Source organism: Lontra canadensis, unplaced genomic scaffold (genome assembly GCF_010015895.1).
Source record: "Lontra canadensis isolate GAN:19392208 unplaced genomic scaffold, GSC_riverotter_1.0 scaffold64, whole genome shotgun sequence".
NCBI classification, from domain to species: domain Eukaryota; kingdom Metazoa; phylum Chordata; class Mammalia; order Carnivora; family Mustelidae; genus Lontra; species Lontra canadensis.
In genome coordinates this window covers 404,190-417,094 of record NW_022631058.1, presented here as the reverse complement: position 1 = coordinate 417,094, position 12,905 = coordinate 404,190, and the positions used below count along the sequence as shown (strand labels likewise).

Genomic DNA, 12,905 nt, shown 5'->3' with positions numbered 1-12,905 from the left:
AGAAAATGAAATGGGCTGTTACTGGGATCTAGTTTTGTTTTAGCCTTTATTAAATACCAACATTGCATAAGAAGCTTTGGTACATATAGAGTTAGACAAAACACAGTCTGCTTTAAATCCTGCCACTTGAACAATACAGAGAAAACCAGAGAACAGATAACACAAAGAACGGAATAAATGCATGATGGTTACAATCCAAGAAGTCTTGGGTAAGCCATTATTACATTCAAGCAACAAAGACATTTCTTTTTTTTTTTTTTAATTTTTTAAAAAGATTTTTTTTATTTATTTGACAGAGATCACAAGTAGGCAGAGAAGCAGGCAGAGAGAGAGAGGAAGGGAAGCAGGCTCCCTGCTGAGCAGAGAGCCTGATGCAGGGCTTGATCCCAGGACCCTGAGATCATGACCTGAGCCGAAGGCAGAGGCCTTAACCCACTGAGCCACCCAGATGCCCCAAAGACATTTCTTTTTTACTTCCCTTAAAACCACATTTTAATTTGGGAAGAAGCAACGGTGGGCTTTAAAACAATTCAGGAACCCTTTTTGGCTCGCTGGAAATTTGACGATACATATTCTTATTAGGTAATTTCATACAGGGAAATCTAGAAAGTCCCTGAGCTAATCTTTACCACCAAAGCCCTACGAGCCTGACCATAAAGGCACATACACAGTGCATTTCCCCACCACCTTCAGATATAGTAAGACAGGCAGAGAGAGCAGGATTCAGAATCAGTGTCAAAAACATCACTATGAATTTCTGCTTCAAAATGCTGAAGGAAATGTGCTCATCAAAGGTTAAACGAGTATGATCACAGCGAAACCCTTCCAAAGCCTCTCCGTCTACAGTTTGAGGAAAAACAAAATGTTGGAAATAGCAAGCACTCTTTAAATAATTAAGTCAATAAGCTCATCTGCTCTTGCATAATCAATTCCTCAGTGGCCAGAAACACTCAAGGAGAGTCAAGATCTAAAATTCCCGTGAGGGGAAGATCACGGCCGCAGTCACTTTGCAGACTCTGGCTCTGGGTGGTCACCTGGAGTGACATAACTGCTCACTGCTCTCCTCTTGTGCCTTCTGTAAAGAGATGACCCCACTTCTGGTAGGACTATGGGAGGGTACATATTCTTTTTTTTAAAGATTTATTTATTTATTTACTTGACAGACAGAGATTACAAGTAGGCAAAGAGGTAGGCAGAGAGAGAGGGGAAACAGGCTCCCCGCTGAGCAGAGAGCCTAAAGCGGGGCTGGATCCCAGGACCCTGGGATCACGACCTGAGCCAAAGGCAGAGGCTTTAACCCACTGAACCACCCAGGCGCTCCAAGGGCACATATTCTTAAAGGTTCTCCTATAGCTTTTAGAAAAAGAGCTCACACTCAATTTAGAACTCAAAATCTCCCTCATTCTGACCCCACCCATGTCCCCAGTGAAGACCATTATGCAATCAGCTACCAAACTCTTTCAATTCCCCACACTCACAGAGGGTCTCAAGTTTTATATCCGTTTTTGTATTCATTGTTGTTGTTTTAAGTTCTCCTTCCTGTGCCTACCTCTCCTCTTTCTTCTCTTGCCCATCTAGTCATCCTTCCAGACTCGGCCTGCCTGGATCTTATGAGCCATTTTGTCTTGATTAGATGCCCCGTCGGTGTTCTCCCAGGTCCCCTGCTTCCCCCTGGTCTGCTGTGCGTACAGCCACCAGTCACTGAACACGCTCTTTCGGGCATCCCTTTACCGTCCCCACGAGACTTTAGGCTTCTAGGGGAATGGAGTGTACATTTGATCTCAAGGTTCCGAGTGTCTTGGTACTTAAGCAGATATTCATAAGTGAGTAGATGAATAAACATTATTTTAAGCCATGTCATCTGGGAGACTTTTCTGTCTGTGATCACCTGCTGCTACCTGGTATTTTAGCTTTAGCTCGGAAAAATTATTCCTTGATGGCAAGAAGGCGTCATTTGTGGACAAGTCAACAAATAAAGTCCTTGTATAACAAGGGAAATGAGTGAATTCAGTACATATAAGTCAACTTGTTCAAATCATTGCCCTCTCCCCTTTTTATCTTCCCCTTCCTTCTTTAAAATGTAAAGAAGAAAATGAGGTGCTGGGCTGAAAGCATGTCCCAGAGCAATGTCTGGAGCCAGCGCTTTTCATACAGGGACCCCCAAATGACACACAGTTTCCGGCACCTCTAATGGCTTGCTCCATGCTGTATGAGGAAAGACTCATTACGAGTGAGTGTAGCCTGTCAACATAATGCTGACGAGGTAACTGAACTAGGTCCAACTACTGATGTTCTTTTCCAAACTGAGGGAATATAACTTATTGCAAAAAAAAAGTTGAAAAAGGAGCATCCAAAATTTTCAAATGCATTTAATGATCTTGGTTCTAAACAGTGATAATGATGAAGAAAACCCAGTTGAACAAAGCTAACTGGCACAGTCTTGTTAATCCACCTTGAATGGGGTTTCTTCCCCTGGACCAACATGGGGGAGGAAGGGGGCGGGGCACCCAGGCTCATTAAATTTGACCTACAGGACCAAAGCACCACCTAGTGGGAAAAATGGAAAACAACCCGCTTTTGTGCAAACTCCTTTTTAAACCCCACAGACAAATGTTTTCTTGGATCACCAGTCTCTCGGTGTCTACTGAATTTACAAATTCCCCTTTTAAATTTATGCTAAAAATTAATTGCAGACTTACAAAGAAAGAACAAACAACAACTTCTTTTATTATCTCTCAAACCCGTTAACACAAACACTCAGGGCCTCTCTGTAAATAGAGATGTGTGGGTTGCACGCCATCTGTGTGTAATGCTGTTTGCCAAGTAGCCTCTAATAGCAACTGGCATTGCCGTGACCAGAGCTCCTGGCCATCTCCTGTCTCTGGACTCTGTCTGCTCCCAATCTAGGAAGGCGGTAAGGTCAAAATTCTATTTTGTGCCACAGCATATGGAAAGACAATATGGCAGAGAGGTGAGCAGAGCCTGAACTCCTAACAGACAAGATTGGATTTGAATCCCAGCTACTTCCTGGTTGTGTCTCATGGGCCAAATATCTCTATTCTTTTATCACAGTTTCCTTCCCTAAATATGAGCAATAATATCTACTTGCTGGGGTAATGATACCTATTTGAAAGATTGTTATAAAAATGAAACGAGAATATAAATAACCCAGCATTGTATCTAAAATTAGGAAACATGCCATGAGAATTTCTTAAAAGTTCTATTACTTTACTAACTTATTCCAATTTCTACCTAATTGTTTCACTGATGCAAAACAAAATCCATGAAATGGAATTTCACTGAAGGAGATACACGCTCCCTTCGTGGATTATGTAATTCTTCAATGCAGTCACCTAATACATGTTGACAACCAACCTTTGGGATTTTGTTATCAATCTAAGGATAAGTTACACTCTTGTGAGTCCTAGATAAAATTCTGCAGACATAACATAATGCGTGATGTGCAAACATGACCCAAGCAGGACCCAAGCACAACCCACACTCAAGCACACCGTCAATATGCTTCCTAAATTTCATTTTCCCTAACTATATTTAGAGAATACTTTGAACCAGCCGTCAGGCTAAAAACAAAATATTTAAATGGATCTGGCTAAAGAAAGTACAGAAGGAGCTGATCGTATAAATTCCAAAGGCCTTCTCTTTGTTTTCCAAAATGACCAATATGAAAAATACTTTTTTTCAATACTATACATGCATCGGAGCCTCTAAGGAATCTGTATATTTGAACTGGAGAAAGAGTCATTCTCCATATTCCTCAGGAGAAAAGGTGACAATACAGGAATGCCTTGCCATCTCACCTTCTTTGCTGGCTCTTTCACTCTCTTGCAAAAGAAGCCTTCATTTAGCTTCAAGGCAGGGGGAGAGGACCAACCACAGGCATTTGTAACAAAAAGACAGATGGTTGAACTGGTCACCTGTCTGCAGAAATTATGCACGGAGAGGAAAATGAGCAACAGAGACTGAACAATTCTTGCATGTATATGCATGTGTTTTAATAACTTCAAACTTTTCCTTTCAGCTTATAACCTGAACCTCAATCACAGCACTAAAAAAAATAAAAATAAAAAAATTAGAGAAAGGACAGAATTTTTACTACTCTCTTCACTAGAGATGGATCGTACAAAATACTCCCATTTGATCATGATGGACGGTCCTTGCTCTGTACTCTGGAAAATGAGTAACCGCCCCCACAAAACATCGCTCTGTAGGCATCTCGAGGAAAAGGAGGCCTCTCTCCTGTCCAGACCTGACAACTGGATTTAATTGTGCATGGAAATAAAGAGTCCCTGAGGTTTAGCATCATGCTCACTCTGAACCACAAGGACCAGAGGTAAATGGACTCAGCTTGGTCCTTGGCCTTTCAATAAAAACAACAAAGGAAGAGAATTACTTATTTCAAAATATTCCTTTGGCTATATTTTTCAATCTAGATCTGTAAGTGATATTATTGTTTCTTTTTCTTGGAATCTATTTTTTCTGTCTACATGGCTCTCAAAACCAGTATCACTAAGAATGGTGCCTTTCCAGATATGGATGATTTCTCCCTGGGCCGTAGGAAGAGTATGAACCAACAGTTGATAAGCACTTAAAATAGTCATATTTAATAAGTATGTTTTTTTAAGATTTTATTTATTTATTTGACAGACAGAGATCACAAGTAGGCAGAGAGGCAGGCAGAGAGAGAGGAGGAGGCAGGCTCCCTGCCAAGCAGAGAGCCCAACGTGGGGCTCGATCCCAGGACCCCAAGATCATGACCTAAACCGAAAGCAGAGGCTTTAACCCACTGAGCCACCCAGGCGCCCCACTTAATAAGTATTTTAACATATATAGAGAAGAGTGCTTTCCCAAGAATAAGCTGAAAGAACTAACGACAGAACACGGGCAACCAGAACAGGGTAGGACTAGCTAATGGTTAGATCCTCAAATCTCTTTCTAAATATCATTATTCATATCACCTCATTTGAAGAGCAAAAGAAAAACTCTTGCGATTCAAGGCAGTCACAGAACGTAAACGCCGGAGTTTCCTTTTGTACATCACCTTTGGGGGAGCAGGGAACCTTGAACTAGTAAGAACACAGTAATCATGTGTTTTTTTTTTGGTTTTGTTTCTGTTTTTAAGAAAAGGAAACTATAATTCCCAAGTTGAGTAACAGGTGCGTATCTGTTTTGTTATTTCTATACTTTACACATGTTAACATATTACAAATATTATTTCCATGCTGTGCAACAGTTAATAAAAACACGAAAGTCTTTAAAAATAAACGAAAAGCAAATTACAGTCTTCAGCAATTGTGACAAAAAGCTAACACCTGTTAATAATGATGATGGGTACAGGGTGTGAAACATTTTCTGTATGTATAAAATTTTGCATAATTCTAACATTCAGTTGGGCTTTAAAAAGTCACATGCTGCTGTTTTTCATTCTAAATTGGTTTTAGGTAACAGGGTTTAATGGTGTTACTTCTTAGGAATGATTTTCTAGTATCTTGAAGAGGGACAGTTTCTGTCTTGTGCCCTCAAAATATTAAATAACTGTTCTATGGATATCTAAACTATTTACAAAACAGTGATGGGATTTATCTCCAAAATGGTAAAATAAAATTATAGAGAATCTGAGTAACCTTGGGTTGTCCTGCTTCAGCCACTTGAAAGAGCCTAAACTTTCTACGCCAGGGAACCGGAAAATCATAGGATTAAGACAGAAGAAAATAGTAGCCGACCTTGCACCCATCTTCTTGGGGGTGGTAGATGACCGTGATTTTTCTGTTTTTCCCACCTAATCCTATTATCAACGCATTTGTTTTGTTTTCTGTTGTCCTTTAAAAAAAAAAAAATCTAAGACTTCTTTAGGAGATACAATCCCAGACCTATAACACAGCTGAATTTTACCCAATACCACATTTTGAGGATTTTTCTTCAATACTAATAGTTGACAGAAAAGACAATCAGCTAGGAACAATAAATGAAACAAGTATGTAGTGAAAAAAATGGAGTTCCACGTTTCACTGTGCACAGCCTGGAAAAGATTGTTGGGAACACGGCCCACATGTGCGTACCACAGACATCTTGATAATATTCACACCACAGTGTGCCAAAAAAAAAAAAAAAAAAAAAAAAGATGGGGGGGGAATCTAAAACATTTGATAACCTCATACCTTTGCTATATGAACTTTTATGGCCAGAATTCTGTCAAAATATAAAGCAAAAGATTCTCCCGTTGTAGGGTAGGTTATCTGCGCACTTTACATGTTCAGAATGTGTCCTTTTCAAAAAGGAGAAACCGCACACATTGCAAACTGAGGCAGGAAATAACAGTTTGGAATACTTCATGCATTTCGGCTTTGCAGCACGGTGCTTGGGGAGGATTCTGAGGAAGAGTCAGAGGCCTCTCATATTTCCATCAGGTAGATGCCTAGATAGAGCCTGGACACAGTAGCAGAACTTAGCTGACTGCAATTTTGCCTACATCAGGGAAAACAGTGAACTTGGAATGAACTTGTCCCCAGCCATATACAACCAAGGGCATTAAAATTATAATTTAATCAGAGAGGCCATAACAGCTCTTTCCATTGGAAATCATACAATAAATATGATCTAACACTTTTTTAAACCAATATGGGTTTGAAATGCTAAGCACTATTAGAGGAAGAGAGAAAAGGTTTTTTTCATATGAGAAGTAGATTTTTTTTAAAGTTAAAAAAAAATCTTTAATTGTAAAAACCAAAAAGAAAGTTAAGGCTACAAGGAATAATAGCAAAGCTCCTAAGTTACAAATGGGGAAGATTTTTTAAATGCTTGCCACTTCACAAATTCTTAGAATGTTTTAAGTGCTTGTGCCTGCTCATATGCAGCTTATAGTCAAAGTTGAGGCTAATCCTAAAATTCTCACAGCCAACTCTCCAGGTTCATGTCTGTTCCTCATCTATTCTGGTTATTACAAGAGCCTCCAAATGGCTTCCCTGTTATCACTCAGCTTCTAAAAACAGATTCGTTAACTCCTCACTGTGTATCCGACACCATGCAAGGGGCTGGTTATTTAGTGACCAAATGAATATGGTGTCCGCTTTCACAGGCTTTACTATCTTCTTTCAAAATCACTGCTTACACTCTGCCAGAGGGCTCTTTCTAAGAAACAGTTTTGCCCCTATCAAATACTTGCCCAAAAACTCCCATTGATCCCCTCCCTCCAAAACCTTCTGCCATCAGACCCCCAGGATCAGGACCTCATCTGAGCTACCTCTGACCACCCTCCACACCACCTCTTGTCCAGTCAGACTTTCCATTCCCCAAATAATCCCTGCCTTTTCCTATTCCCCTGCTCTCGGTCACTTTGTCCTTTCTACATGACACTGAGCTTTACTAGAATTGAGCCTATATTCTAATTAAAGAGAAATTAAAAAATAAATAAAGAGAAATGGATATGCTGGGCTCTGCAGAAAAACTCGAGTGATGCTGTCTACCTGGAAATGGATTTAGTTTTTAGTGAAGTTTAAAAAAATAGAGAAAACTATTAAAGTCACTCATAAGAATCAAGTTATTTCCTTGCAAGAGACAGGGAGTAACTTAGATCACATGTTAAGGGTCCTCTTTAGGACACAGCACAGTAGGGTCACATATTTGCCTCTCCAAGAACACACAGGGGTAAGAGGTTTCCAGTGGTGTCAAGAAAGTGCATGACAGAAGGAGGTTCGTGTGTCCTTGCAGAGGACCAGATGGTGCATGGGCTCAAGGGACACCTCTGAGACTACGGAAAGTAGAAGGCTGGCTAAGGAAGTATAAGGGACGAGAAGAACAGAAACTCAGGGAACAGTTAACAGCAACAGGAAATTCTCTTTGCTAGATGGCCAGGCTCTTGCCGAAGTCGGGTTATTAGAAAAACAGAAACAGGGAAACTGAAGTCACCAAGGAGAATGCAAAGGATGGCGTAAGATCAAAAGGGTATGAGCAAGGAACTCAGTTCAGAATGTTCTTCACATCCCGAAGGCAAGCAGACCTCGATGGTGAAGATGGGGAAACAGAGCACAGGTTAAGAGTCACAAAGCGGTGAGTATGAATCGTGCTCTGATTCCAGGAACAAAAGGACTGGGAAGAAAGTCTCCATCCCTGAAACGTACTGTAGCGTGTGGTATGTGACTGTGGCATACCTGGATTATAGTTAAGGCATGGATGTTGAAGCGATGGGGGAGTTTGTTCTCATTAGGGAAATACACACCCGTGCGCCCATGTGATGACAATTATTTAATCATTTGTGGTCTACTACCTCCTTGGCATTAACTATTTGTCATAAAAAATAAACACCATTTGTATAAACACATTTCTACGATACAAAGGCTTAGGAGTAAATAAATCACACTTCCCTCTAATTAATAAACTGAATACAAAGAGAAAAATCATTCCCATGTGATTCGACTTCAAAATGCATTTAGATCTCCATCATCTCAAACTCTTATACCTTTGTTCTCAGGAACAAGAGGCTGGAAGTGAAAATTCCCTATATTCTTAGAAGTGCATGTTCTTAAGATGGCTGAAATTTCTCTTTTGGATTCCCTCTCCACCAATCCTCTCCCCATGCATTAAACAGTCACACGCTCAGCTTCAGAGGTTCCGAAAAGCTAACAGCATCCTGCTCACTGAAACTGATTATCAAAATCACCATGATTGAGATTTGGGTCTAATCCCCTGGTGTTCAGCAGCTGAGCCCCTTCTGGAGGACTCCTGGGTAATGGGTATGTAATGTTATTGAGGCTTGGCTTCTTGCTCAGTGAAACTCCACTGGAGATCACTAGGTAGCCGTCTTCCCATGGCAGGCAAGAATTACCACATTAGGCTGCTCAGATAATAAACCAGGGATTCCACAGTTCCCTAGTTTTGTTTGTTCGGCTTTTGTTTTGTCAGAAGTGAATAGGGAACAAGAGGCTGGCCATGGGTCTTCCACTATTTGACCTCATGTCCAAAGTTAAAGTTGTATCAAGTGTCAAACGTGACCTGAACTGTCCTTAGAGCCCCAGACCCAAAGAGTTCTGAAACACACTGAGAGATGGCTGATATCACCTATTGCAAACAGTCCACTGTGAAAGCTAAATTAGGTTGTGTGTTACTGCCCCAAACAAGCTGATTTGAAAATGAGGTACTATGTACAAAGTTAAGCTTATGTGTTAAGATTTTTGGTAATGATGGAGGCAGAAAAGATTGCAGTTTCACTCTCTTGGTCTCATAAGTGGTAAGAACCAAAGATTTCTGGACAGCAATTCTCCTCTTTTCCAGGAAAGCACCAAAAATATGACATGAGATTATGGAAGGTACCAGAAGCCCTTGGTGTGTTCTTGGGAGCCTGGGCAAGCACTACCTTAAAAAAATCACGATATTTACAGGAAAGGTAGTAGAGTCCTCTGAAATTTCCTTAGGTTTTGATTGAATCATGCAGACCCAGAATTAGGACTATGTTTACATTTAAAGTTAGAACATATAAAACATCAGTGCCACTTGAATGACCTAGTACTGATACCCCCCCCACTCCATCCACCCAACACAGCTCAAGTCTATCATTTCTAGAGGAAACAATAGTCAACATGATATATACAAGGTGGTGGTCTAGGAAATTGGGTAAATGCGCCATAAAGGTGGTAATTAATCCATTCAAAATTCTACTTGTTTTATTTACTGGTTAACATTGTTCTTTAATGGGAGGGTTATGGTTTTAATTTAAGCTGCTACCAGGAAAGAAAAAAACAAAAACAAAAAAAAACCTCTTCCCAAGTCAATACTCTGCTTCACATCTATTATTTCTAAGCCTGTTAATAAAACTGAAACTTCTGCGAGGCTTGTATTGTAAGGATGTGCTGCGTTAATTGCCAAAGGCCCCCCAGTTAGGAGGAAAGGGGCCAGGATGTGAACCCTCTTTTTACTCTTAAGTCTGCACTAATTCCGCTTTAGATGCTGAGTTGTGCTGTCTCTCAGCTCTGAATATAAATGCAGCGGGATTTTGGAGAAGAGATCAATATGGAAAAGTGGTCAGAGAAAACACAGGGGAATAGGTAAGGCCCGGGCTGGTCCCTAAAGCCAGGTCAAGAGGAGGGAAACCTTTTCCACAGGAGGAAATGCAGCCGCAAGGGCATGGAGGTATGAAGATCACAGGAAATGCTGACACAGTGACATGTGACAATGAGAACATTGGCCTTATTAGATGGCACACTGCCACGAATATTAAAGGAATGGTGGTCCAAGAGGCAATTTTTTTAAAAACCAAGAGTAGGGTTTAAGCTATAAGAGGGGCCACTGGTGGTTTATGAACGGAGGAGGGATAAGACCCAAAAAAAAAAAAAAAAAAAAAAAAAAAGGGCTCTGGGAAAATTAATCTCCAACTGGTACACAGGATAGATTTCAGAAATAAAAATAAAAGCAGGGAGGCCACCACAAGGGAGCTCAAAGACTGCCAAGGGAAAGCAGCAGGGAGCAGCATTTTCAACACACCCTGTGTTGCCCAGTTGATTTTCATTGCTGAGGCTTCAGCAGAAATCATGGGATGCTCCTTCCTGATTTGCTCTGTCTGAAGGACCTGCCACCAAAACATTCCATGTGACAAGAGATGCAGTTTTAGGAGATAGAGCCACAATCAAATATTACCTAGGAAACCAAATATAACTAAATACAGAATGTTACCCCACACTGGGAAATAGCTGTGAGATTTGGTTATAGCTGTGCTTATTATTCATTAAACTTTATGTAATAGGAAAATATGCTAAATTAATCCAAATGCAAATTAAATAAGTTAGATGTTGGAAACCCATGTGGGGTGTTGTGGGGATTGGAATAAAGCCTCTACCAATACTGAGAGCGTGTTTGGCTAAACTCATTTATTTTAATACATTCCTTCCCATTTTTCCCTCTTCTCGGAATTTTTCACGAGTCAGGGACAACAGGCATGTGTGATGTTGTGTGTGTGTGCTGAGCTGCAGGCCCTTTTCCAAAGCTTCCCCCAGCCCCCACTAGTGCCAGGGCACTGATGTGAGTTTTAACTAGATGATACACTTGAGTGCCAGCATGAGGAAGCCATATGGGAATTTTAGGTAGCAAGAGGAGAAAGATTATTCTTAGGGATAAATAAATCCCAGATCTTTGCCTAAATCCTTTTTCAGACATAAAACTGTACCCCAAATATTGAGTATTCACATAAGATAAAGGGGCTTTCTGCCAAATATATTCAAAGGGAGACAGATACCTCATCTGAGACATATTACCTATATAATTACAGATAAACACAACTTGTCAGTTGACAAGATACAACCAAAAGTTCACACATGACACTGTAAGACATAGAAACAAAGACTTTTGGATAGAAAAATTTTTAAAGAACAATTAGAAAAAACTCTAAAGGAAATCTGTATTTATTTATAATATGTATATCTTCACATATTCTTTTTTTATTTATATGAATATGTATTTAGTTTTACTTATATAAAGACATCCAGGTAAAACTGCAATTTTTTAAATTTAGTTAGGAGCCCATTACAAAAAATTTCCAGTGAATTTACTAGGAAATAATGCTGAGAGCCGAACACTACCATTTCATATAAATGCTCCTGAGCATTTCTGCAAAGAGTTTACTAGGTTTGGCTGAATTCCCCTGCAAAGAAATTTGAAATTTTTCCAGTCCACAGTGTACAAAAATCAAGAAATCTTTCTGGGTTTTCTACATTTCAGTATACAATGCATATAAATGCTTCCCTTATATGTTGCTAGTTTTGGCCAACATGAAATTGAGCAGAAATTGACAGATGATGTCAAAGTGGACAAGTTCTTCTGTCTCACAGTAGAACTCTAGAGTAGACTGTTACAAGAAATCTCATCATGTGAAATAAACCACCGTGTTCCTTTGGAAGTGGGTGCCACAGATGGAAAAACAAAAACAAACAAACAAAAAAACTGGGACCTGAGGCTCCTTCCTCATATATAAGGGTTTTGCCCTCTAACAAAAATTCACTACAAAACCATTTTACTTGTATGTAGATACATCTACGTATTAGCTCAGAAATGGCAAGGCTTTCTGCAGAAGAGGTAAGGACAAGAAAGAAAAGAAATGAAAACATCTTGACATTTCTATTTTTTTATCTGAACAAGAAAATTGTATATTGAGGTGCTCATTATAATTCCTGAATGCCCAAAGCATTCAGTCTAGCAAGAAAATACCTAGTCCTTTAGAAATACTACTCATTTCATGAAAAGAACACTAGGACCATTGCACAACTCAGACTCTGCAAATGTGCAAGGCTCAGTCATTCATCCAACAGATACATCTGAGCATCTCTTCTGTGCTTGACATCATGCATAGTCTAAAACAAAGTCATATAAATAATCGGTAAAATTATGCATGTTTTTTCTACTATCTTGCGCTTTCATGCATTTTACACATTTCAGCAGTGAGCTTGTATGACCTTAATCATAAAAAAAAAAGAAAAAATAGTTAAAACTAAAAAGCATCAGCAATGCAAGTTCCCCTCTTTTTTTTTTTTTTTTATAGACTTGCATCAAAATAGTAAGGGTATACTAGCATCTAAAGATCCAAATAAGAACAGTCAGCGGCCAAAACACCCCCTGGCATAGAAACATCTCCATTTTCCTGACATCTTCCATTTTTTGATTGTTGTTTGGAAACACCTCTTAATTTCACTTGGCAAAGAGACATGGATCAGGCAGCGAAGATCACAGGATAAAGGTAGGTGAGAAAACAAACTATAATTCTTGGTAAAATAAATAAATAAACAAACAAACAAATAAGAACAGCTAACCGCAAGAGCCACATCAATCCTTGCACCCACTGAGCTTAATCAAGTGTTATCCTAGGGACCGGAGGGAAAAAGCAATGGGGACCCCATCCAAGAAACTTG

General features: G+C 39.7%; 1 protein-coding gene across 23 annotated transcripts in view; it reads right to left on the bottom strand.

The window, feature by feature from the left end:
* LOC116879910 (neurexin-3-beta) overlaps window positions 1–12,905 on the bottom strand; it is a 1,111,251-nt gene that overhangs the window by 768,779 nt on the left and 329,567 nt on the right. The gene's annotated exons all lie outside the window — the stretch shown is intronic.